This window comes from Tenrec ecaudatus, chromosome 1, assembly GCF_050624435.1.
Source record: "Tenrec ecaudatus isolate mTenEca1 chromosome 1, mTenEca1.hap1, whole genome shotgun sequence".
In the NCBI taxonomy this organism is placed as follows: Eukaryota; Metazoa; Chordata; class Mammalia; order Afrosoricida; family Tenrecidae; genus Tenrec; species Tenrec ecaudatus.
Window position 1 is genome coordinate 255561411 of NC_134530.1, and position 25623 is coordinate 255587033.

Consider the following 25623-nt stretch of genomic DNA (forward strand, 5'->3'; position numbering starts at 1 on the left):
ATCCAAGAATAATTAGTTTTTATAACAGGGCCCTGCTCAATACTCACCTTCTCGAAGAGATCACTGAAGATAAGGGTGCTACAGCAAAATGTGGTCAAGAAAGCAGATGGTGCCCGGCTATCCACTGGAAAAATGTGTGGGGTCTTAAAGGCTTGAATCAAACATGCAGCCATCTAAGCAAGGAGTTAACTAAGGTCACATTGAACAAACACACTGGCCTATGTGATCCAAAGATGATGATAAGTGAATCCAAATATGATTAACGGAAAGGTATCCGAGCTTAAATTGTGAACACCTAATTTGTAGAAGGCTTTGGAAGACAGTAGGAGCCCAACATCTATCTACAGACTAGTCAGATTAGCGCTCTGGCAGATCCCCTCTAGCCACAGGTGAGGAATTCAAACATCTTTACTATCAGAGATTATGGTAAACTTGATTATGGTGGATTGAACCATGGTATAGTATGATACTTGATCAGGTGACCTGTTTTGACCAATTGGAATTTGTTCTAGGATTAAACATTTCTAGCTTATTCAATGACAGAAATTCCTTCTCTGGCTTTTAAAATATTGTTGTTGGTCTTTTCTTTCTTACTCTTTATTTTTATATTATTTTCTTCTTTCTGCTTCATTTGGTTCTTTATTGTTTCTGCTAGGCTTCCCAGTTTATGAAGCACAGAAGTGGATACATATGTAGAGACATTAACTGATGCCATAGTTTTTTGGGAATGGGGGTAGGGGATAGGGAGGGTGAGGGGAATTGAAGAGCAAACAATGAATGTGGGAGGGGAGAGGGAGCATTAGAACTGATTGTAATTATGTATATACAACTCTTAAAAATTGATATAACTATGGACGTGTAGGATATGTGAATATGATATCAAGAATACTCCACAAAAAAAACCAACCCCAAAAACCAACTTGACCTATGGTTACTGTGTTAGTCTGAGTACTTTAGAGAAACACATCCACAGAAACTCATATATAAGAGAGAGTTTTATATGAAGGGTAAGTGCACATCAAGAAAACATCCCAACCCAGTGCTGCCCAAACCCATAAGTCCAACATTAACCCATTAACCCATATTTCCAACACCAATCCACAAAGTCCTCCTCTATCTCACAAAACACACACTATGATGCCAACTGCAGGAGGAAAGCCAAATCAGTGAATGTGTAAGCATCTCAGGGCTGGCAGGGGTCTCCACACGGCTGCTCCAGCACCCACGGCTGAATTGGGGTAGGTCTATGTGGCTTCTTCTTGGGGATGCCTTGCAGGAAGTGAGCCTTGCCAGCTGAAGCCGGTAACTGGCTAAGGCAGCTGCACCCTGGCCCGACCATCACAAACAAGAGACCCGAAAACTCAAAAGGTTAAACTTACTGAGCCATTTATCTCTCCACCCTTCAGTTAACCCCACATGTGTTTATTGGCCAGGTTGGCACAATAAACTAACTACCTCAGTTACCATGGATGAAGGAGGAAGAGTTTTTGCTTAGTGGGCTTTGAGTTTATGTTCATGGTGGTTGAATAATTTGGAAAAGGTTATCAATAATGGTTGTACAAGATGAAGAGGATCATTAATGGCACTGATTTATACGTGTAGAAGCTGTTGAGTTGGAGAATGTATTGTGTATATTTTTGCCACAATTAAAAAAAATAATTGGGAAACATTCTACTTACATGAATAACAATGGGTACAAGGAAGATGTTCTAAAATTGATTGTAATGGTGATTGTATTGCATCATGTAGTTGAGCACACTATGTTAGAGCAGATCATGGGAAAATCCTGGTCCAGCCAAGTTGACATAAAACCTAACTATCAGATGGTACATTTTTTCAAAGTAGATTTACAGTGCAACTACTATGCACCAAGCCCTGTGCTAGGCAATGGGACACAGAGATGCACACAAGTTCTCGCCCTGGAGAAGCCGACAGCTTATTTGCACATATGGCCAGTGTTTATGATCTCAGGAAAAAAGCCGGTCCTCCCCAAACACCCCACTCACCTTAACCCAAGACAGGTTTCTAATAAAAAACCAAAAACTAGTGACTAACCTATCCTTTTCATTTGCAAAGATTTTTCAAGATCTAAGGGTCTTGCTGAAGTATGCAGTGTCTTAGTAAACTGTTTTCTTCCTGTGTTGCTTTTGTTAAGAAAAATGAGAAGAAAGCTCTTTTCCTTTTTCCTAATGATGCAGTCGAGAAAAATGTCAACTTGGCACAAGCCCCACTTCCTCTCTCCTCCCTCCCCAAGCCAATCTGGCATTCTTCCACTTTCCATCTGCAGGTTCAAATTGAGTTGAAATGATGTGAGGACCAAAGCTGTGGCAGGAATTCACCTCTCCCCTGCATGTTGTAAACCTCTTGGCGTCACTTTGATTTTTCAAATACCGTTTTATTGTGAATTGGTGACGGTTGACAGAGTGGGTCATCTGTTTTACGTTCACCAAGGCATACACATGTTGTTTCACCTCTTGTGTTGCAACCCCCTCCATCACTTATCCCACTTCCTCCCAGTGTCTCCTGTTCTATGCGTCCTTTTCCCCAATCCTTCTGAACTTCGTCCTTGGGTAAATGCTGCCCGTTAGATCTCAATTGGTGGATTATTCTAAGGTGTGACAGCCCCCCTAGTACTTTTGTTCCTTTTTTATAAAAAAACAATTTTATTGGGGGCTCATATTCATATTCATATCCAGAATAGAAGAATAATGCATTTAAGCTTAAGAAAAATATTTAAAAAGTGTTGTTTTCAATACACTCAGCCATACCTCACTTACCAGCATGGTTAGGTTCCAAAGACCAGGTTGCCATCGGTCTGATGCAAAAATGGAGACTAAGTACATTATTATATAACTGTGAAAGTTACAGCATTACATAACTGCCAAACCACTGAGAATCCTAGTTGACACATCACTTAAATCATCACAGCCAAGGTTACTCTTGCCTCACACTTCAGTGTTCACGACTGCCAGAGAAACATTGTTCATGAGTAAAATAATCCCAGAGTAGATTTTCTTCCTAGTGCCATAAATGCAACATGTCTGATAAAGAGATAGTAAGTGAAGAGTCGGTGCAGATACGTAACAAAATATTTGCCCTGTAACATTTTTAACCTATAAAAATCATTAACAGGTTCTATTCAGCATGGCGGACAACCATGATCAGTATTCATTTCCAATCTTTTCCCTCCTGGTTAACAAATTAGTGCCCTGCAGCAACACTTAAAAAAATTCATGCCACACCGAGGCAAATCACTGGGGGAGTGCAGCGGAACAGCAAGGGAATGGAGTGGCAAGGTCCCCAGGGAATGCTGAAAGTGGACTTTGGGGCCAGGGCGTGGTGCCCCAACAGACTGGACTGGAAAACGCTCCTAAGGGCCAGCAAACGATCCCTGAACTAACTACAAGCTTTTCTCTTGTGAACTGTTTTGTTCTGTTCTTTTTCAGTGGTTTGTTTTGGTTGTTTTGTTGTCTGGTTGTATACTGTTGCTTTGTTTTCCTCTGTCTAGTTTTCGTGCATGTTAGTGACTCCACAGGTCTGTCTGAATAGGACAGGCTGGATGAACTATCTGGATGAAAAACAACGGGACCGACAGTTCCGGGGGGACTTGGGGTGGGGGGGTAGTGGGGGTAAGGAAGTGGTGTTAACAAACCGAGGGACAAGGGAAAAACATGGGACCCCAAATGGTAGAGAAGGGGGAGTGGCAGGCCTGGTGGGAAATGATCAAGGGTAAGGTTGCTTAGAGAAGAGGTATACTCTAGCCCAGGTGGCGATGAAGCATGGTAGTAGGGCAGGAGGAAGGTCAAGGGAGATGGAGGAAAGAGCTAGGAGTCAAAGGGCATTCATGGAGGTCTAGACAAAGACATGTACATGCAAATATATATAGGAGGATGGGGAAATAGATCTATGTGTCTACATTTATAGGTCAAGTATTAAGGTGGCGGAAGGACCTTGGGCCTCTACTCAAACACTCCCTCAATGCATGAATACCTTCTTTTATTAAATTGGAACTCTATGATGCTCACTCTCCCAACACAACGGCTGGAGCCAAAGTGGGTGAACAAGTAAATGTGGTGAATAAAGCGGATGGTGCCCGGCTATCAAAAGAGATAGTGACTGGGGTCTTAAAGGCTTGAAGATAAACAAGCGGCCATTTAGCTCAGAAGCAACAAAGTCCACATGGAAGAACACACCAGCCTGTGTGATTGAGTGGTCCCAAAGGGATCAGTTACCAGGCATCAAAGAACAAAAAATCATACCATTGACTGCACACCTCCATGATAGGATCGCTGAAGACAAATGGGTGCATAAGCAAATGTGGTGAAGAAAGCTGATGGTGCCCGGCTATCAAAAGAGATAGTGTCTGGGGTCTTAAAGGCTTGAAGGTGAACAAGCGGCCATCTAGCTCAGAAGCAAATAAGCCCACATGGATGAAGCACACCGGCCAGTGCGATCACGAGGTGCCAAAGGGACCAGGTATAAGGCATCATGCAAAAAAAAAAAAAGATATAAGTGTGTGTATGTATGTGTATATATGTGTATATGTATATATGTATATATATATCATATTAAATGAAGGGGGAAGTGCAGAGTGGAGACCCAAGGCCCAAGTGTCGGCCAATGGAGATCCCCTCATAGAGGGGTTTAGGAGAGGAGATGGGTTAATTAGGGTGTGAGGTAGTATCGATGAAGAACACAGCTTTCCCCCAGATCCTGGATGCTTCCTCCCCCCAACTACCACGATCCGAATTCTACCTTGCAGGGCTGGATAGGACAGAGGCTGTACACTGGTACATATGAGGGTTGGAGGTACAGGGAATCCAGGGTGGATGATACCTTCAGGACCAAGGGTGTGAGGGACGATACTGGGAGAGTGGAGGGTGAGTGGGTTGGAAAGGGGGAACTGATTACAAGGATCCACATGTGACCTCTTCCCTGGGAGAGGGACAGCAGAGAAGGGGGGAAGGGAGACTCCGGATAGGGCAAGATATGACAAAATAACGAGGTATAAATTACCAAGGGCATATGAGGGAGGGGGGAATGGGGAGGGAGGGGGGTGGAAAAAAGAGGACCTGATGCAAGGGGCTTAAGTGGAGAGCAAATGCCTTGAGAATGATTGGGGCAGGGAATGTATGGATGTGCTTTATACAATTGATGTATGTATATGTATGGATTGTGGTAAGAGTTGTTTGAGTCCCTAATAAAATGTAAAAGAAGAAAAGAGAAAAAAATGATTAGGGCAAAGACTGTACAGATGTGCTTTATACAATTGATGTATGTATATGTATGAACTGTGAAAAGAATTGTATCAGCCCCAATAAATTGTTAAAATTAAAAAAAAAACTATTAAAAGTCCTTCACAAAGAAAAAAAAATTCATGGTGGTGTTTGTTGAAGGTTTATGAACAAACAGAACCTGACCGTCCCTTTATGTTTCCGAGGCTCTGGATCTTTACACGTTTCTCCCTCGGAGCGGCTGGTGGCTTCAAACTTCTGACCTTGTGGTGAGCAGCCCAAAGTGCCATTTTACATCTTTTTACATACTGATCTATGGACACACAGATATTTCTTGACTTCTAAAAAAAATCCCTTTCGTTTCAAGAACTAACAATGATTCTCTATTTCTAATAGCACAAGCCTTCTCCTTTCTAGTCACATCTTAGCCAGATTTTAAAGAACCTTTTTACCCTCCTGACACCTCCTCTGTATCTTCCCCCAAAATACACAACCCTTCCTATCTTTCAGAATACACTTTTCTTGCCTTCCTTTGAGCTACATGATCTTTTTCCTGTTCGGAACTCCTCAAACATGGTCCAGGGCCCTGGGTCGGCAGAAGCACTTTGTACTTGACTATCACGTACAGGTGGTTGATGCAAACCCACTTCGTGGGGCCGGGCTTGAAACACCTGGTGACCTTCTCCAGTCAAGAGGACAGTCTAGACGCCCTGGGGAGCAGTTCGGTTCTAGAACACACGGGGTTGCCACAAGGCAGAACAGAATCTCCCTTCTGGAGTTGCAGGTATCAGGATGAGCTCCAGTACCCATCTTGGACCTGGGGATGGCAGAGCTACGACAGAAGGCCTGGTTCCCTGTCAGTATGGAAGGCGACAACAGTCCTGAGTTAGCCACCTCTAGATTTCTGGACTAAGTAGAGGAAATAAACTTTTAATTTTGTTAAGCTCCTGTTACTCTAGGCTTCTCTGAGACTTCTTGCTGGACCCGAACCGAACTAATGCAGCAAACTTTCCTGAAAGTAAATTGAACATGGTGTTGTTTACCTAAAGAGTTTTCAAAAATTGTTTCTCATGATATACACAAAGAAGTATATCAGACAAAGACTGTGATGCTTCGTGCCGTAACCCATCACATATTTAAACAAAAGTGAATTATGTGAGAACCCATTTTACCCCGAGTCTTTATTTTTGACACGATGAATAAACTTGATAACTCTTTGAAGCCCTCACGTTCCCAATTATTTCTCTAATTCCCTTTGGCCTCCTCCAGAAATAGTGTCAATGAGTAGGCTGGTCCCAACAGGTTTTTGTTTATCATAGTGACTCTTTTAAGAATTAGGAATTTAAAAAAATTATTTAAAGAAATTGAAAACTCGATTGAGTTAAGATTCTGCTAACATGCCCATTATTAACTTATTAATGAGTTTTGAAGGTATTTATGAGATCATAGCAATCAATAACAATCTACTTTAGGATGTTGTGGTTATTGACATGTATACCACACTAGTAATCCTTGTCCCCCAAAGAAATTATAATATGATCAGGGCAATATGTATGTAAAAAGATCAATAGTAAAACAATTAGTGGTATAAGAATGAAGATGTCAGCAAGTGATAGAGTAATTTAGAAACACGCAACCAGGATTCTTAGAGGATGAACAGGACTATGGGAACAGCAATGTATAACACTGAAGAGAGGAAAATTAAGGGAAAGAGGTTAGCCCGGTAGCGACAACGGAAGGTCTAATTCAAATGACATTTTTTTCTATATTGTTTTTCTTCATTCTTCTCCTGTATTTCCATAGAGTTTCATAAATGCCTTTCATGTCCCACATTTCACAGGATATTAATGGCCACTATGCATCCTTTTGGGGGGAAATCTGGGGCTTTCTACTCTTGTACAGTCACTGTCTCCGAGATGCACAGAGGCAGTTCCACCCTGTCTTGAATGGTTGGTACGAGGAGGCCAGGGATGGGTTTGGAAGCAGGGTTAGGGGAAGGGTGGGGGAGGAGCCCAAAATGGAGAATGTTACAAGAAAAATAAACACGCAAATAAACAGAATTTTAAAAGCCCTCCAAATTTCTTACCCTTTCGATCTAAATATTGGTCTGAGTGCCTAACAAAAGGAGGCAAAGTAAAACTGAAGTGAACTTGAAGTCAAGAAGAAAAGGATGCGTCTGTCAGATTGCAGGAGTTCTCCCCCCCTCCCCCCACGAGCTGTGGTTGATACATGCCCTCATCCAGTCAGTTCCGACTCATCACAACTCTGTGTCCAACAGATCAAAACAGCCCCAGACCCGCCCAAGTCACCATTGTTATGTTTGAGCTTATTATTGCAACCACTGTATCATTCCATCTTGTGGAAGGTCTTGCTCTTGACAGATTATTTCCTTTACCAGGGACTGGTCTCTTCTGACACCGCGTCTGAAGTGCATGAGATGAAGTCTTGTCATGTTCGCGTCTGTGGAACATTCTGACTGTATTTCTTCCGAGACAGATCTATTTGTCCTTTCGGCTGTCCACAGTACTTTCAGCATTCTTCGCCAGCACCATCATTCAGATACATCAGTGCTTCCTCCGTTTTCTTTAGTCCATGTCCAACGTTCACCTGCATGCGAGAGGATGGAAAATGTCATGGGTTGGGCCAAGGCCACTTTAGTCTTCAAAGTGGTATCTGTGCTCTACGACACTTTAAAGAGATTCCATGCAGGGGCTTTGCTGAATGCAGTGTGTCATTTGATTTCTTGGCGATTGGTCCCACGAGCATTGATTGTGCACTCAAGCAGCATGAAATCCCTGACAATGCCAGTCTTCTTCATTTGTCATGATGCTACCTCTGGGCTCCGGTGTGACGGTTTTATTTTTCTTTGCACTGAACTGTAATGTATACTGAAGGCTGCAGTCCTTGGTCTTAGCCAGCAAGCACTTCAACTCCTCCTCATTGTCAGCAAGCAAGGTTGTGCCATCTGTCTATCAAAGGTTGTTAAGGAGCCTATCCCCAGTCTCAATGCTGTTTTCTTCCATTATTTGCTCAACATACAGATGAAATAAATATGTCAAGAAGATACAACCCTGACACAGATATTTTCTGCTTTTAAACTGTGTCATAAACCTTTGTTGCATTCAAATGGATACCTCTAGATCCATGGTCAAATTTCATAAGAGCGCAATGAAGTATTCTGGAATTCCCATTCTTCTCAATGTTGCCCATTGTTGGTTACGATCCATACAGTTGAGTGCCTTTGCATAATCAACAAAACACGAGTGAACATCCTTCTGGTGTTTCTTGCTTTGAGCTAAGATTCATCTGACATCAGCAATGATATCCCTTGTTCCACATACACTTCTGAATCTGGCTTGAATTTTTGGCAGCTCTCTGTGAATATACTGCAACAACTGCTATTGAATGATCTTCAGGCAAAAAAAAAATCATGTGATTTTAATGATATTACGTGATAATTTCTGCATTTAAAATTTTTTTTGCATAGATGAGGGAGTGCTCGGAGCGTTTCGTCAGCTTGCTGACATTTCAGTTAGTGTCCTGTCAATTCCTGGAGCCTTGTTTTTTGCCGATGCCTTCAGTGCAGCTTGGACTTCTTCCTTCAGTACCATCTTAATCATATGCTTTCTCATGAAATGATCGACTGTCAACTAGTTCTTTTTGATGTAATGACTCTATGTATTCCTTACAGCTTCTATTTTTTTTGACAAATCATTTTATTAGGGGTTCTTACAGCTCTTATAACAATCCATACATCCACTGTATCAAGCACATTTGTACATATGTTGCCATCATCCTTTCAAAACATTTTCTTTCTACTTGAGTTCTTGGTATCAGCTCCTCGTTTTTCTCCTCCCCTCCCCTCCCCCCTCATGAACCATTGATAAATTACAAATTATTAATATTTTCATATCTTTTTTACCATAGTAGAAATCTTTGTTGAACAAACACATCAAAAAGTGAAGCAATTCTATCTCAACATATCCTACATCTGGGTCGATAAGCTTTTCTTAAGAAATCATTTTATTGAGGGCTCATACAGCTATTATCACAATACATCCATCCATCCATTGTGTAAGCACATTTGTACATATGTACGATCATCACTTTCATTCTACTTGAACCTTTGATATCAGCTCCTCATTTTTCCCTCCCTCCCTCCTTATAAACCCTTGATAATTTATAAATTATTATTATTTTCGTATCTTACACCATTCTCTGTCTCCCTTCACCCATGTTTCTGTTGTTCTTATGTCTTCTTTTGATGTTTCCCAAATTATTCAATATTTTGGCAATAGACTATTTTAATATTACAACCTGAGACTTGAATTTTTTCTTGAGTTCTTTCAGCTTGACCTATACTGAGAGTGTCCTTCCTTTTTGGTTTTCTAACTGCATGTCTTTGCATAACTCACTACAATACTGTCTTCTCAAGTTGCCCTTCAAAATTTTCTGTTCAACTCCTTTCGTTTAGTCATTTCATCAATTTTCTCTAGCTTTGGTTATATATTGGACTGTTAACTTCAAGGTCAGCAACTTGAAACCACCTGCTGCTCTGACAGACAGACAGACTGGGCTTTCCACTCCCATAGACAGTCACAGTCTTGGAAACTCACAGAGCAGGTCTGCTTTGTCCTACAGAGTCACTAAGAATCAGCATCGACTCAATGGTAATGCGTTTATTTGATTGGTGTTTTGGTACCATTAGGTGTTGGTACCATTGGTACCATTGGTGTTTTGGTACCATTAGGGTCATTAGTGCTCAATGCAGCAATCTGTTCTTGAAATGTTCTAAAAATTCAGATGGGATATACCCACGGTCATATTTCAAATCTCGTGGCCTTGTTTTAATTTTCTTCAACTTCAACTTGAATTTACATATGAGCAATTGATGGTTGGACCCACAGTCAGCCACAGGCTTCATTTTGGCTGATGATATTCAACTTCTCCATCTGATCTCGGTGTATACCCATAGATGTCCACATACACAGTTGTCATTTATGTTGCTGAAAATGGTATTGGAAATGAAGAAGCTGTTAGTCTAGCTAAATTCTATCATGCACTTTCCAGCTTCATTTCTATCACAAAGACCATATTTTCAACTACTGTTCCTTCTTTTTTGTTTCCAACTTTTGCATTCCAATCACCAATAATTATCAATATATCATGATTATTTGTTTGATCAATTTCAGGCTGAAGACACCAGTAGAATTATTAATTTATTCATTGCTAATTTTAGTGATTGGCTCATAAATATGAGTAATAGTTGTATTGATGGAATTTTCTTGTATGAGGACAGCTATTATCTCATCACAGACAGCATGTACCTCCAAATTAGGGTCAACCCTAATGGCATGGCTGAAGCAAAGCTTTCAGGACCTTCATTTGCTGCTGTGGCACAACTCAAAATGACAAGAACATTTGTGAGCATTCATCAATAATCAGAATGTGGATGGTACAAAGTATGAATCTAGAAAAATTGGAAGTTGTGAGAAATTCAATGGGAGGCATAAAGATCCATATCTTAGGTATCAGTAAGCTGAAATGTTTGGTATTGACCATTTTGAATGAGACAATCATATGACTTACTATTCTAGAAGTGACAAATTCAAGAGAATGGTGCTCCAGTCGTGAAAAAGAATATTTCAAGAATTATCTTGACGTATCATGTGGCTTGTAATAGGATGATATCTATAAGCCTACTGAAGCTAGTGGGGAAGAAATTGAAGAATTCTACCAAGTTCTCTGTCTGAAATTTATCAAACCTGCACTCAAGACAGAAAATTCTCTCTGCTTGGTTGGAATCGTGAAGTGCGAGTCAATTTGACAGGGTGGAGATAAGCACAGACCAATGTGCACAGGTGAAGGAGGTTCTCTCAGTCTGGAGGAGTGACGACGAGAGGGAAGACCATTGATGGAGATGAGAGCAGGCATGGCCTAGATTTCCATAATCATAAATGAGATTCTCTGCCATCAGGTCTATTCGGACTCATTGTGACCTTTTGGTCAGGAGGGTACAACTGCTCCTGTGGGTTTTTGAGACTGTAACTCTTTGTGGGAGTACAAGGGCTCATTGTTCTCCTTAGGGGTAACTGGTGTTTTTGAACTATTAACCTTGCAGTTAGCAGCACAACATATAACCCACTACACCAGCAGGGCACCAGACTACCTTATGGTGGTCTCCTCAGAAAAATGAAAAGTTACAATTAAGACAAGGTGGGAATGATGCTCAGCTTCACAATAATTGAATAAACCAAAGCATTGTTGTCATGTCGATCCCAAAGGACAAGGGAGAATTGCTTCTTAGAGTTTCTGAGACTGTAAATCTTTACAAGACACAAATGCGAGATGGTGCAGAACTGGACTGAATTTCCTTCTGCTGAACATAAGTTCACACAGGTTGAAACTGATTCAACAATCTATAACAACAAGGTTCAGAAAGACAAAAGTAAGCCTGTCAGTGCAGTGCAGTTCTAAGCATAAAATTATTTAATTAGAAGGCTGCAGGTTCAGATATATAGGCGGTCTCAATCTTAGAATGGGGTGCGCTAGCATGACTCTATCATGAGTCAAATTATGACATTTTGGTAAAGAAGTGACCATCTACCTCAGAAGCAACAAAGCCCACATGGAAGAAGCACACCAGCCTGCATGATCACAAGGTGCCAAAGGGATCCGTTATCAGGCATTAAAGAACAAAAAATCATATCATTGTGTGCTCACCTCCTTGATACGATTGCTGAAGACAAATGGGTGCATAAGCAAATGTGCCAAAGAAAGCTGATGATGCCCGGCTAGCAAAAGATACAGCATCTGGGGTCTTAAGGGCTTGAAAGTAAACAAGCGGCCATCTAGCTGAGAAGCAACAAAGCCCACATGGAAGAAGCACACCAGCCTGTGCGATCACAAGTTGTTGAAGCGATCAGGTATCAGGCATCAAAGAACAAAAAAATCATATAGTTGTGAATGGCGGGGGTGGGTGGGTGCGGAGTGGAGGCCCAAGAGACGAGCCAGTCCGGGTGCGATGTAGCAATGATGAAACATACAACTTTCTTCTAATTCCTAAATGCTTCCTCCCTCCCCTCCCCCACTGTCATGATCTGAATCCTTGCAAGTCTGACTAGACCAGAGGATGTACACAGGTACAGATGAGAACTGGAAACACAGGGAAGCTAGGGCGGATGATCCCCTCAGGACCAGTGGTGCGAGTGGCAAAACTGGGAGGGTGGAGGGAGGGTGGGAAAGAGATGGGGAAGAGATGGGGAACTGATTACAAGGATCTACATATAACCTCCTTCCTGGGGGATGGACAACAGAAAAGTGGGTGAAGGGAGACATCAGACAGTGCAAGATATGACAAAGTAATAATTTATAAATTATCAAGGGTTCATGAAAGAGGAGGGAGTACGGAGGGAGGGGAAAAATGAGGAGCAGATGCCAGGAGCTTAGGTAGAGAGCAAATGTTTGGAAAATGATGAGGGCAACAAATGTACAAATGCGCTTTATACAATTGATGTATGTATGGATTGTGATAAGAGTTGCATGAGCCCCTAATAAAATGATTTTTAAAATCATGACATTTTAAATTATTGTTTTTAATTGGTTTTCATTATCACTGTTTTATAGATCGTAACCTTGAGCATCTGCAAATAAGGGCCAAAGAGTTATAACATGTGTTACAACAGTGTATGTAGTACATAGATGTGGTAGTTACATAAGTTCATATCAGCTTGATATATAAAAGTGTAGGGGTGGAGTTTAGCCTGTCATGTCACAGCCCGATGGTACCTCCTTATGGGCATGGCCTTCTCATAAGGAGAGGGCTGGGAACCTTCCTCTCTCCCTCTCCCTTCACATTCCTGCTGGTGAGCCACTCCCAGACCTGCCAGAGCCCTAGGGATGTGCCCACTGCCATGGGATCCACAAGTCTTGGATCCACTGGCCTGTGATCTTCCTGCATTCTGTGTCATTGCAAGTCACTGTGTGAGTCTGAATAGGGATTTATGGACTAGTATCAGACTTATGGACTTGAAATGGACTCGGCTGGGATGTTTTATTGATGCATAATTACTTCTTCATATAAAGCTCTTTCTTACACATGTATGAGTTTCACTGAATTTTTCTCTAGTCAACCTGCCCCTAATACAATATACATTAAAAAGATATACACACAAAAATGAAAAATAAAAATCTTTACTGAAGCATACTGTCCCATCTTTCTCCTGGCTGATGAGTTTGAACCAGATGAGTTTGAACCAGTAGCCTTTTGATTAGCAACCTAATGCTATGCCACCAGCTCTCCTTTAAGCTCTGCAAAGTAGGCAATACAAAGAAAAAATTTAAAATCAAAGTTCCTGGCAAAATGAGAATTTACCTAAACTTTCAACTTGATTTCAGGAAGAATATAAATATTCCCCAAGTAGGGCTTCAAACGGATTCAAATGGTTTCCTTGCCATCATAAACAAGGGCCACATAAATGTTGCCCACAAGTAATTTCAAACCCACCAGGCCCTCCCTGGGAGAACGATGAGGCTGTCCGTTCCCGTATATGTTTACAAAGCTCCAGAAACTCTATAAGGTTGCAATGAGTTGGAATCCACTGGAGACGGCAGTAGGTTTTTTTGGGGGGTGGGAGTAGGGGAGGGGTTAGGAAAGAGACAGCTGTGTGTCCTTCACACATGGAGGTTAAACTTGCTGATTTGCATGTATGCTGCTATCCAGAATTCTTCCAGTAATCCAATCTCCATCATCAGTTCCTGAGCCTCTGAGAAGGAAGGAGCGTGGCAGGACTTCTCAGAAACAATGTTATTGGCAGGACCACACAGAGCACCATGTATTCAACATGGCACAGCTGGCTGCCATCTTTACCAGGCCACAGCTGTTTGTTTCCTTAAAAAACAACACCACTAAAATTTAACTCATTGCCATCCATTGTTTCTGTGTCAAAATACCAAGCTGTGACAGATTTGGTTGCTATGAACCACTTGGGGGCCTTGATCACTGAACCGCTTTGAACTATTTGAAGCTGTGTCCCAAAACACACATGCATACTAATACATAACTCATACTTGCATATACACACCATCACACACCTGACATGCTACAAACATGCATACACACATACTTACACACACACACACACATACACACACACTCACAGCACCCAGACTATCCCTTGGAGGCAGACCTCTATTGACAAACAGGATAGGAGGATGTGGCTGACCTAGCCTATCTCTCTGGGCCTGCAAAGAATCTTGAACCAAGTCCTCGTCACCACAGTGCAAGGTGGCCTGAGAAGAACTGGTCTTCCTCAAAGACATCCATCATTGTCAGCCCTGGTAATAAACGGCTCAGCTGACTTTGCCCTTCAACGCAGGCCAGTGGCTGCATCCTTCTTCCAATCTCTTCAAAACCAAGAGATCACTCCCAGCTACTTATAACAACCTCAGGAAGCTTTTAGGGAAGCAGAGAGCAAATCAGCCAGTGCTGACCCAAACCCAGTGATGACATCCTCAACAGCTGGAGGCCCCTACTCTCAGAACCATCTCTCACCTCCGTGCCTCTGGTGGAGACTCACTGAGGAGGCCTTTTTCCGAGGCCCAGCAGCTGAGGTCGCTTCACCTCTCCCTCCGTGGTGACTAAGCCCCCAACGTCTCGGGACCAGCCTGGGACATCAGAGATCCTTTCAGACTTCATGTTACCACAAGGCAAAATCCAGATCTCTCTGTTTTATTGTCCAGAAGCTCAACTGCCCAGACAGTGGAAAATTTGAATTCATTTCCTGCAGCTTCCTGCTCACCTCATCCCTAAGAAGGTGCTGTGGATTTTCTCAACAGTGTCAAGCTGTGAAATAAATTCCCTTCCAAGCAATAGGCTGAAAGCACCAGGGCCTGGGCGTGGGGGTGGGGTGAGGTGGAGTGATGAGAGGAGGGAGAAGGAAAGGGAAAGTTGGAGGCTGACAAGTCACAGACCAAAGACACAGCTCTTGCTCTTTCCCAGTGCTCAGAATAAAAGCCCTCTGCTAGGGCTGCTCTCCTCTGCCCTATTATGGAGCTGTGGTGTGGGCGGTAGGGATGGCTGTTCTCCATAAACAGCGGTGGGAAGCCTCACTTTTCCTTTCTTTTCCTTTGGGAGTCAAACCAGTTGTTTGTGGGCCTATGAACCCTCCCCAGACAGATTACACTTTGTTTAAGAGAACAAAACCTTGTGGGGTTTATTGCTGCTAGTAAGCCCCTTATTTGGTCTTTGGGAAAGGAGATTTGCCTGCTGATTCATAGCACTCCTGTTTCACTGGGCACAGGAGGAGAGAAGGAGGTGATGGGCCTGAGAGCAAGGAGACAGAAGCCTTGAGAAACAAGGTGTGACAAACACGTGTGTTGTTTGTCTCTGTTCTTGTACTATTCAACATAGTCGCTGATCTGACCATAGTTCTCTCATGAACAGGGGATATTGGAGCCGCGAGATTCATCTTTCTAGATGTTATTAATGGAAGGAGAGTGGAAATAATGGGAGCAGTGGTAATTATGGAAGAGTTTTGTGGTCAGACAAGGTTAGCTCCACTCTTGGTCCTCCCACCCATGGGCTGTTTGAGCCTTGATTTCCTCATTTTCTTCACCTACAACAGCAGATAAACAACACGGCGAAGGATTGATGGCCAAGGGACAGAAGCAGAGTGCAGAGGGATTCTTGGGAGATGCTGGCTATGTAGGCAGCAAGAGGCCTACCTATGGTCACAGGTACTTGGAAATTGACTACAAGGTAAAGGTTAGTCATCACCTATCTATCATACTGTGCTGGTTGGCAGGATGCTATGATCACAGAAGTGGTACACCACCAGGATTTCAATTATTATCAAGATCACCCATGATGGACAGCTCTCAGTGGCATTTCCAGACGGGTCTGAACGAGGAAGAAACTTACTACCCACTTTTGAAAATTCACCAATGAAAACCCTATGGCACCATCAAGGAGGAACTACAAGTGTGTCTCCAATGGGAAGCAAAGAAGGGTGGAAAAAAAATCAAAGGTGCATGGAAACAATCAATTGAAAGGGCTAATCAATGATGTGAACCGTGGCACGCACAACCATGAAATCAGAAGAACTACATAGTGTCCGGCAGCTTATGTCAAAGGGATCACTAGAGGACCATTTTGAAAGGGGTCACCATAGGAGTTTCTGCATACAGTGGGAAAATGTGGAACAAAACTAAAAATCCATTTAACAAGACCAGGGTTGCTGATCTTACTGACACTAGTGGAACCCCTGAGACTAGGACCCTTAGATATTTTTAACCTGGAACTGAATTCACCTTCGTGACTCAACTTCTAATAGACAGGTCTGTGAGGTAAGCAATCACACCAGGAAGCATTCTTTAAGACAATCAGTCATAGGAGATCCAAGGGAAACAATTTCTCAGGGATAAAGCTCAAAAACCAAGATAGAAAGGAAGTACAAAGGGAAATAGCAAACAGTACGAAAGTGGGTTGAGTGCTGTTACAACGTGGGGGTTCCAATAAAAAAATCACAAAACAAACTGTGTATGGCTTGTGGAATGGAAAGCCACTGTGCTCTATAAACATCTACTTGAATCACAAGAAAAGGTTAAAAAGTCAACTGTTTGCTACATTGCTGGGAGATGGGTCCCCTAGGTTGGAAGACCCTCCAACTACACATGGCCACAGTAATGGCCTTGAGCACAGCAAGGGTTGTGAAGAAGGCACAGGGACAGGCAATGATTGACTCTGTCGTACGTAGGGTTGCCACGAGTGGGACTTCACTCAATGGCAACTAACGACAGGCTTAGTCACACCGGTTCAGAAATCTGACGTCACATAATGCGAGCTTGCCTTATTTTTTTCCTCCTAGAAACCAATTCTCATTAACCTGGATCACAGAGATGGATGAATAAACTAGTGTACCCACTCCCGGATCCAAAGTGAGCAATATGGTCCCTGGGAGGACAAAGAACTCACAGTTCCAGCAGAGTATTCTGCTCGGGAAAGTCAACGAAGGAATGAATGGGAAGATTTAGTGTCCTTGGAACTTTGCAGGAACATGCCTGAGGAAAAGGAAAGCTACTTAAATTAAATGGTCTATTATTGGCTTATGGAGTCCTGGTGGTGCCGTGGTTACGTGCTGGCTGCAATCTGCATGTTGGCAGTTCAAAACCACCAGCAGCTCCATGGGAGAAAGAGTGGGCTTTCTACTCCTGTAAACAGTTACAGTCTCCGAAACCCACAGGGGGTTGCTAGGAGTCAACATTGACTTGCTCTTTTAGATCATCTCCCTTGTCATTCCTGCTTCCTGACTTTGTTATTGTGGTGGAGCTTTGCGTTGTTTCAGACTCACGGTGACTTTATAGTCCAGAGTAGAACTGCCCCACTAAGTTTTCTAGGGTGTAGTTTTATGGGAGCAGACCCCCAGGTCTTTTCTCCTGCACGATGTTTGGTGGGTGGTTCAAAGCACCAATCTTGTGCTTAACCACTGTGCCGTCAGGGATCTTTCCCCCTACTACCCCAAAACCACTGCCATGGTGTCTAGATAGGTTTCTGAGACAATGAATCTTGATGGGAGAAGACAGCCTCATCTTTCTCCTATGGAGCAGCCGATGGATTTGAACCACCCACCTTACAGTTAGCAGCCAGACACCTAACCCACATCATCACCGAGGTTCTTTTTCCCTTTCCAGAGTCACATTAAAGAAAGAAAGAAAAAAAGTCACTTCTTGTGGAATGGGCTGTGTTCTCTGTTGCACACATTGTTGGTTCCCAACCAGTATTTCCCTTCCCTACTTTCTAACAATGCTTACCTTTTTAAACCAAAAATCAAAACAAAGACTGGGTTGACTAGAGAAACAAATCCAGGGATACCGAATGCCGGAAGATCACAGGCTGGTGGGTGGAAAGTCTTGTGGATCCAGTGGTGGTGGAAGCATCTTAGTGCTGGTGTGGGTCTCCATGTGGCTCCTCTAGCTCCAGGACTCTGGCTGCCATCAGGAGTGTGTAGCAGAGCGAGAGTATGTGTCTGACCTCTAGGGAGGAAGAAAGGAAGCTCCCAGAATCCTCATGAGAAGGCTACGTCTACAAGAAAGCATCAGGCTGTCACCTGACTGACAGGCTAGATTCCACCCCTTCACTGAAGTTGACATGAGATTCTGTAACTACCCCACAGTCCTCTTCTGTAGTGCATGGGCCCCCACAAGTCAGAATTGACTCTGTGGCAACAAGTTTGATATTTAAAAAAATTATTTCATTGGGGGTTCGTACAACTCTTATCACAATCCATCCATCCATCCATTATGTCAAGTACATTTGTACATTTGTTGCCATCATCATTCTCAAAACATTTTCATTCTACTTGAGCCCTTAGTATCAGCTTCTCATTTTCCCCCTCCCTTCCCGAAACTCTCTCCCTCATGAACCCTTGATAATTTCTAAATTATTATTATTTTGTCATGCCTTCTCCTGTCCAAGGTTTCACTTCACCCACTTTTCTGTTGTCTGTTCCCCCAGGGAGGGGGTTACTTGTAGACCCTCTCATTATCTCCACTCTCACCACTGGTCCTGAGGGGTTCATCTGGCCTGGATTCCCTAATTTTCCAGCTCTTATCTGTACCAGTGTACATCATCTGGTCTAGCCAGATTTGTAAGGTAGAATTGAGGTCATGATAATGGTGGGGAGGAAGCATTAAAGAACTAGAGGAGAGTTGTATGTTTCATCATTTCTACACTGCACCCTGACTTGCTCATTTCCCCCCAGTGACCCTTCTGTAAGGGGATGTCCAGTTGCCTACAGATGGGTTTTGGGTCCCCACTCCTCACTCCCCCTCATTCACAATGATATGATTTTTTGTTGTTTGATACATGATACCTGATCTTATTGATACCTCATGATCACGCAGGCTGGTGTTCTTCTTCCATGTGGGCTTTGTTATTTTTCAGCTAGATGGCAGCTTGTTTATCTCCAGGCCTTTAAGATCCCAGACACTATATCTTTAATAGCCAGGCACCATCAGCTTTCTTCACCACATTTGCTTATGCACCTGCTTTGTCTTCAGCAATCGTGTCGGGAAGGTGGGCATCATGGAATACCTGTTTAATAGAACAAAGTGTTCTTGCGTTGAGGGAGTACTTGAGTAGAGGCCCAATGTCCATCTGCTACCTTAATACTAAACCTATAAATATAGGCATATAAATCTATTTCCCCATCATCATATATAAATATATTAACATATGTACATACCTGTATTTAGAGCTCTATAAATTCCCTTTGCCTCCTAGCTCTTTCCTTTATTTCCTTTTACTTTTCTCTTCTCCCACTATCATGCTCAGCCTTCATTTGGGTTCCAGTAATTCTCTCTGTTACATTGCCCTTGATCAAGCCCTACCAGGCCTCCTACACCTTCCACACCATGGATTTTGGATCACTTGCTGTTCCCTTTTCTCTGGGTTGGTTATCATCCACTTCCTTTCCCCTCACCCCCTCTCCTATGTCCCCCCGGAAACATCGGTCATGTTGTTTTCTCCTCCAGATTGTTTATCTTGCCTATCCTATCTAGATAGACCTGCAGAGATAATAATGTACATAAAAACAAGACAGAGAAAAACAAAGCAACAAAACAAAACAAAAAAACAAATCAATGACAAGAAAAAGAAAAGCCTGTAAATAGTTCAAGGTCTGTTTGTTGACCTTTAGGAGTCAACAGACTCTGGTGGAGTTTGTTGGGGTGCCACGCACTGGCCCCAAAGTCTATTTTTGGTATTCCCTGGGGACTTCATTGTTCTGCTCCCCTTACTGTACTGTTGCATACCCTTAGTGTTTTGCCTCAGTTTGGTGGGTTCAGAACGGGTGCAATTCCCACACTGTGTCTCCAGTGTTGTCCCCTGTAGGTCTATGAGTCAGTGAGGGATGTTGTGTTTCATAATGGGGCTGGCCATATGGTCCTCTCTAAGCAGGGATATTGTCCTCAAGGCTTGGTGGGTCAGGATGTGCTCCACTCTCTCTTCCTCCCCCTTCATTTCCTCCTGTGTGCTCTGATCAGACATATCCCTCTTCCTGAGCTGTAGCTTCAGTGCTGTCCTCTAAAATAAATCCTTCTTAGGGAAGGGGTGACTGTCCATGTAGTTGGGATTGGGGCTGGCCCCTCAGATCTCTCTACTGGTTCCCTGCTTCATGCCAGTATGTTGCATTCACATCTTGGAGCACCGGGTTGAAGTCTGGTCCCTCTTTCCCTGTGGAGATATATACAACATTCTCCCCTTGGGTGAGTTAGTGCTTTTCTCCCGCTACCCATTTCTTCCCCCCCACCCACCACCTCCCACCCTGCTCCCGCCTCCTTTTTAGTTGGCTACCATATGTATCCCTGGATTTGGCCTGGTCCCTGCCATACTACCTGGTCCTCACCCCAGGAATGTTTGTATACAGCAGCTTTTTCCCTATGCCCCCTTTGCATTTTTTTAAAGATTACCTCAGTGGACTCATGTTGTACTTGTCCTTTTGTGCTTCGCTTACTTCGCTTAGCATAATTTCCTCCAATTCTTCCCATGTGGTGATGTGCTTCATGTGTTCATCACTGCTTTTTAGGGATGTGTAGTACGTCATTGTATGTATATACCACCGTTTTTTAATCCATTCATCTGTTGTTGGAAATTTGAGTTGTTCCCAACTCCTTGCAATGGTGAACTGTGCCACGATGAACACTGGAGCACAGATGTCTTGCCATGGTTTGTTTCTTGCTTCTTCTGGGTATATGCCCAGTAAGGGGATTGCTGGGTGGTATGGTAGCTCAATTTCCATCTGTTTTAGATATCACCAAATCAATTTACATAGTGGCTGTACATACCTACAGGTCCACCAGCAGTGGATGAGAATTCCTGTCTCCCCACAGCCCCTCCAACACTTGTTGCTTTCTTAATTTTTGAATTGGGCTATCTTTTAAAGTGTTAGGTGGTATCTCATTGTTAACATTTTCCCATATGTTTCTTGGCCATTCAGATTTCTGCCCTTGTGAAACTTTTGTTCAGGTCCTTTGCCCACCTCCTCAGTGGGCAATTAGTTTTTATTTTCTTTTTGGAGGCTAGCAGAGTATTGTAGATTTTAGTAATAAGGCCTTTGTCTGAGTGTCATTGCTAAAGATGTTTTCCCAGTCTGTGGAGCCTCATTACTTTCTTGGTGAAGTATTCCGATGGACACAGGTGTTTTATCTTCAGTATATCCCACTTGTCAATTTGTGACTCATCTGTATTTGGGTCCTCCCCGATTTCTGATAGCCTATGTATTCCCTGCACCAAAGTTCCCAGGCTTGTCCAAATTCCCTCATTGATGGCCCTAGTAGTCTGGGGTTTTACCTCAAGGTCTGTAATCTACCTTAGCTTATTCTTGATCATGTAGTGAGATAAGGGTCTTGCTTAATTTTTTCCAGCACAACTTGTTTAAGAGGGCATCTGCTTCCCATTTGATATTTTTGGGGCACTTATCAAAGATCAGTTGTCTGTATGCTGATGATTTTATTTCTGGGTTTTCATTTCTTTTCCATTGGTCTGAGTATCTGTCAGTGTACCAGCACCATGCGGTTTTGACAACTATGGCTGTATAGTATGTGCTAAAGTCAGGTAAAGCAAGCCCTCCAACTGTGTCCTTCTTCTTGAGCAGTTCTCTGCTAATTCTGGGCTTTGTCCCTCTCCATATGAAGTGGGTAATCAGTTTTCCCATTTATTTGAAGAAAGGTGAATATAATTGTATCAGGATTGCTTTGAACTTATATAGTGCCTTAGACACAACTGACATCTTACTATATTGAATCTTCCAATCCATGATCATGTGATATTCTTCCTTTTGTTGAGGTCAGTCTTGTTTTTTGTAATAGTGTTCTGTAGTTTTTCTCATATAAATCTTTTGTTCTTTTAGTCAGGTATACCCTAGATATTTCAATTTGTGCTTGGGTATTGTGAAGGGTACCATCTTTTTTATCTCTTCTTCTGTGGTCTTATCCAATGTGTATAGCAGTCTGATGAACATCTGTTTGTGGATCTTGTATCCTGCCACTCTGCCATATTCCTCTATTGCTTCCAGTCCTCTGCTTGTGGAGTTTTTGGGATTTTCCATATATAAAATCATATCATCTGTAAATAATGATAGTTTCACCTCTTCCTTCCCCAGGTAAATACCTTTTATGCCTGTTCTTTGCTTTACTCTATTAGCTAAAACCTCCAGCATGATGTTCAATAAGAGTGGGACAAGAGTCATTCTTTTCTGATTCCTGTTTTCAGTGTGATTTTTTTCATCTTTTCTCCACTGACTACCACATTTGGGTTTTCATATATAGCCTATGTATAGCTGTTAGTTTTTTCATATATAGCCTATACTATCTTTAGGAATTTTCCTTCCATTCCTATCTTCTTGAGTGTCTTAAACAGGAATTGGTGTTGGATAATGTCAAATACTTTTTTTGCATCTATCAATATTATTATGTGGTTCTTATAGTTTTTCTTGTCAATGGGGTGAATAATACTAATGGTCTTTCGTATGTTGAACCATCCCTGCATCCTGGTATGAATCCCACTTGATCATGGTGAATAATTAGTTTTATATACTTTAGTAATCTCTTGACCAGTATTTTGTTAGGCATTTTTGCACTGATGTTCATTAGGGATATTGGTCTGCAGTTCTTGATTCTTGTAGGATCCTCGCCTCATTTAAGTATCAGAGTTATACTAGCTTCATAGAAGGAGTTTGGGAGTTTGCCATCTTTTTCTGTGTTCTGGAAGTTTGTGTAGGATTGGTGTCAGTTCTTCCCTGAATGCTTGGTAGAATTCTCCAGTGAAGCTATCTGGTCCAGGGGATTTTTTTTTTTTTTGTAATCCCTTGATAACCTTGACTATTTTTTCTATTGCTATGGGTCTGTTGAGATTCTTGACGTCCATTGGGGCTAGTCTAGGGAAGGATTGTTTTTACAAGAATGTGTCCATATCTTCCCAGTTGTTGAATTCATTGGAGTACAGTCCTTCGTAGTACCGTGTAATTATCCTTTTGATTTCATTAGGGTCTGTTGTAATGCCCCCTCTTTCATCCCTCATCCTTGCTATTGAAATTTGTTTCCTCCTTTCTTTGGTTAGGTTTGCCAGCAGACTGTCAATTCTGTTTATCCTTTCAAAGAACCAACTTTTAGCTGCATTAATTTTTCCATAGTTTTCTAATTTTTCTCTCATGAATTTCAGCCCTGACTTGTATTATTTCTTTTCTTTTGCTATTAGTAGGAGTGTCCTGTTGACTCTGCTCTAGTCTCTGTAACTTTTTTGGTCAGCATATCAATCATAAATCTCTCTTCCATTTTCATGTGTACATGTATTGCTAAGAAACTTCCTCTGAGAACTGCCTTTGCCGTGTCCCATAAGTTTTGGTACATCATGTTCTCATTCTTGTTGGTTTCTGGAAATTTCCTAATTTCATTTTTTTATCTCGGCCAGTAAGCACTCCTTTCACAATAGAGAGTTTTTCTTCCTCCAATTGTTTGCTCATTTTCTTCCTCTTCCTTTTGTTGATTTCCAGTCTTATGGAACAGTTTTCAGAGAGTGAGAGGTTCTCTATGATATCAATGTGCTTAAATTTATGCAGATTCGCCTTATGTCCCAGCATGTGGTTTAACTGTGAATCTGTTGCATGTGGGCTTGAAAAGAAATTGATTTTTAAAAATTTGGATGCAGAGCTCTGTAAATATCCATCAGGTCAAATTGTCTAATTGTAATGTTTAGATCTCTAGCCTCCTTGTTGAGTTTCTTTCCCTGTGATCTATCTTTCTTAGAGAGTGGTGTATTTAATAAGTCACCCACTATAATTGTTGAGGATGTGATTTCTTTTTTCATCTTTTGGAGCGTTTGGTTGATGGCCTCTCATTCGGGGAATATATGTTTAAAATGCTTAGTGGTTCTTTGTCTACCATTTCCTTGAGCATTATATAGTGCCCCCTCCTTATCTCTTTTTACGGTTTGCACTTTGAGGTCAGTTTTATCTGAAATTAGGATTACAACCCCTGCTTTTCTTGAATTGCTGTTTGCTTGGTATGCTTTTGTCCAGTCTTTGATCCTCAGCCTATTTTTGTCTGTAGCTTTGAGATGTGTCTCCTATAGGCAGATGATTGATGGGTTGTGTTTTCTAAACCAGTCTGCTAGTCTCAGTGTTTTAATGCCTGAGTTCAGTCTATTAATATCCAGAATAATTATCTCCATCTGTGGACTGTGTGTTGTCATCTTATACCTTTTGTGTTGGGTGTTTTCCTACTTCCCTTTCTTATCAGTGTGTTGTGCTTGTGTGTGTGTGTTTAATTCTTGACTTCTTTCCACCCTTAAGCCAATGTTACCTTGGGGTCTGTTTTCTCTTTGCTGCCCTCTGGGTGAGGTTGTTCTATGTGGCGGTCTCTTAAATATGCTTGGTGAGTGCTGTTCTTCTGCCCATTCTGGGTTGGCAAGGATCTTTTTTAGGGCTGGGTTTCTTCTAATGTATTATTTGAGTTTTTCCTTGTCTGGGAAGATTCTTAATTCTCCATCTATCTTGCTAGATAATTTGGCTGGATAGAGTTTTCTTGGGTTTGCATCATTTTCCTTCAATTTTTGGAATATTTTACTCCACTCTCTCCTCTTCATAGTGTTTTCTGATAGGTCTGAGCATATTCCTAACTGGGGACCTTTATATGTAATTGCTTGTTTTTCCCTAGCTGCTCTCAGGATTTTCTACTTTTCTTCAAAGTTGGATAGTTTAACTACTATGTGCCTTGGTGACTTCTTGGAATTTAGTCTAGCTGGTGTTCTTTTAGTCTCCTGAATGGTTGCCTGGTTTTCATCCATTAAGCTGGGGAAGTTTTCCTCCAAAAATTCTCTTGTTATTGTTCTAGATGACTTTTTCGTTGCGTCTTTCTCCGGCAATCCAATTATTCTGATGTTTTTCCTCTTCATAGCATCAAACATAGCTCTTATGTTTTCTTCAGCTTCTCTGATGATCTTATTAGGTTTTTGTTCACATTTGTTAAAGTCTGCTTGGTTGTCCTCTAGGTCATTGTTGTGTTTCTCTGCCTCCTCCAGTTGATTTTCAAAGTCCATGAGTCTGGTACTGTTTTTTGTTATCTCATCCCTAAGCTCTTGTTTTTCCCATTGGTGTATGGTCTTTATCTCCTCTGTCATTTCATCCTTTTCCAGTATTGTTTCCATCATCTCTTGTATGACTCCAAAAGGCTGCACACTACTTTGAGAACTAAGGGGGGCCCTGACCCAAGCCATGGTATATTCAACTGCCTTACATGCATGTGAAAATTGGACATTAAATAAGAATACTGAATAAGAATCAATTCGTTTGAATTGTGGTAATGGAGAAGAAAATTGATAGTTCTATGGACTGCT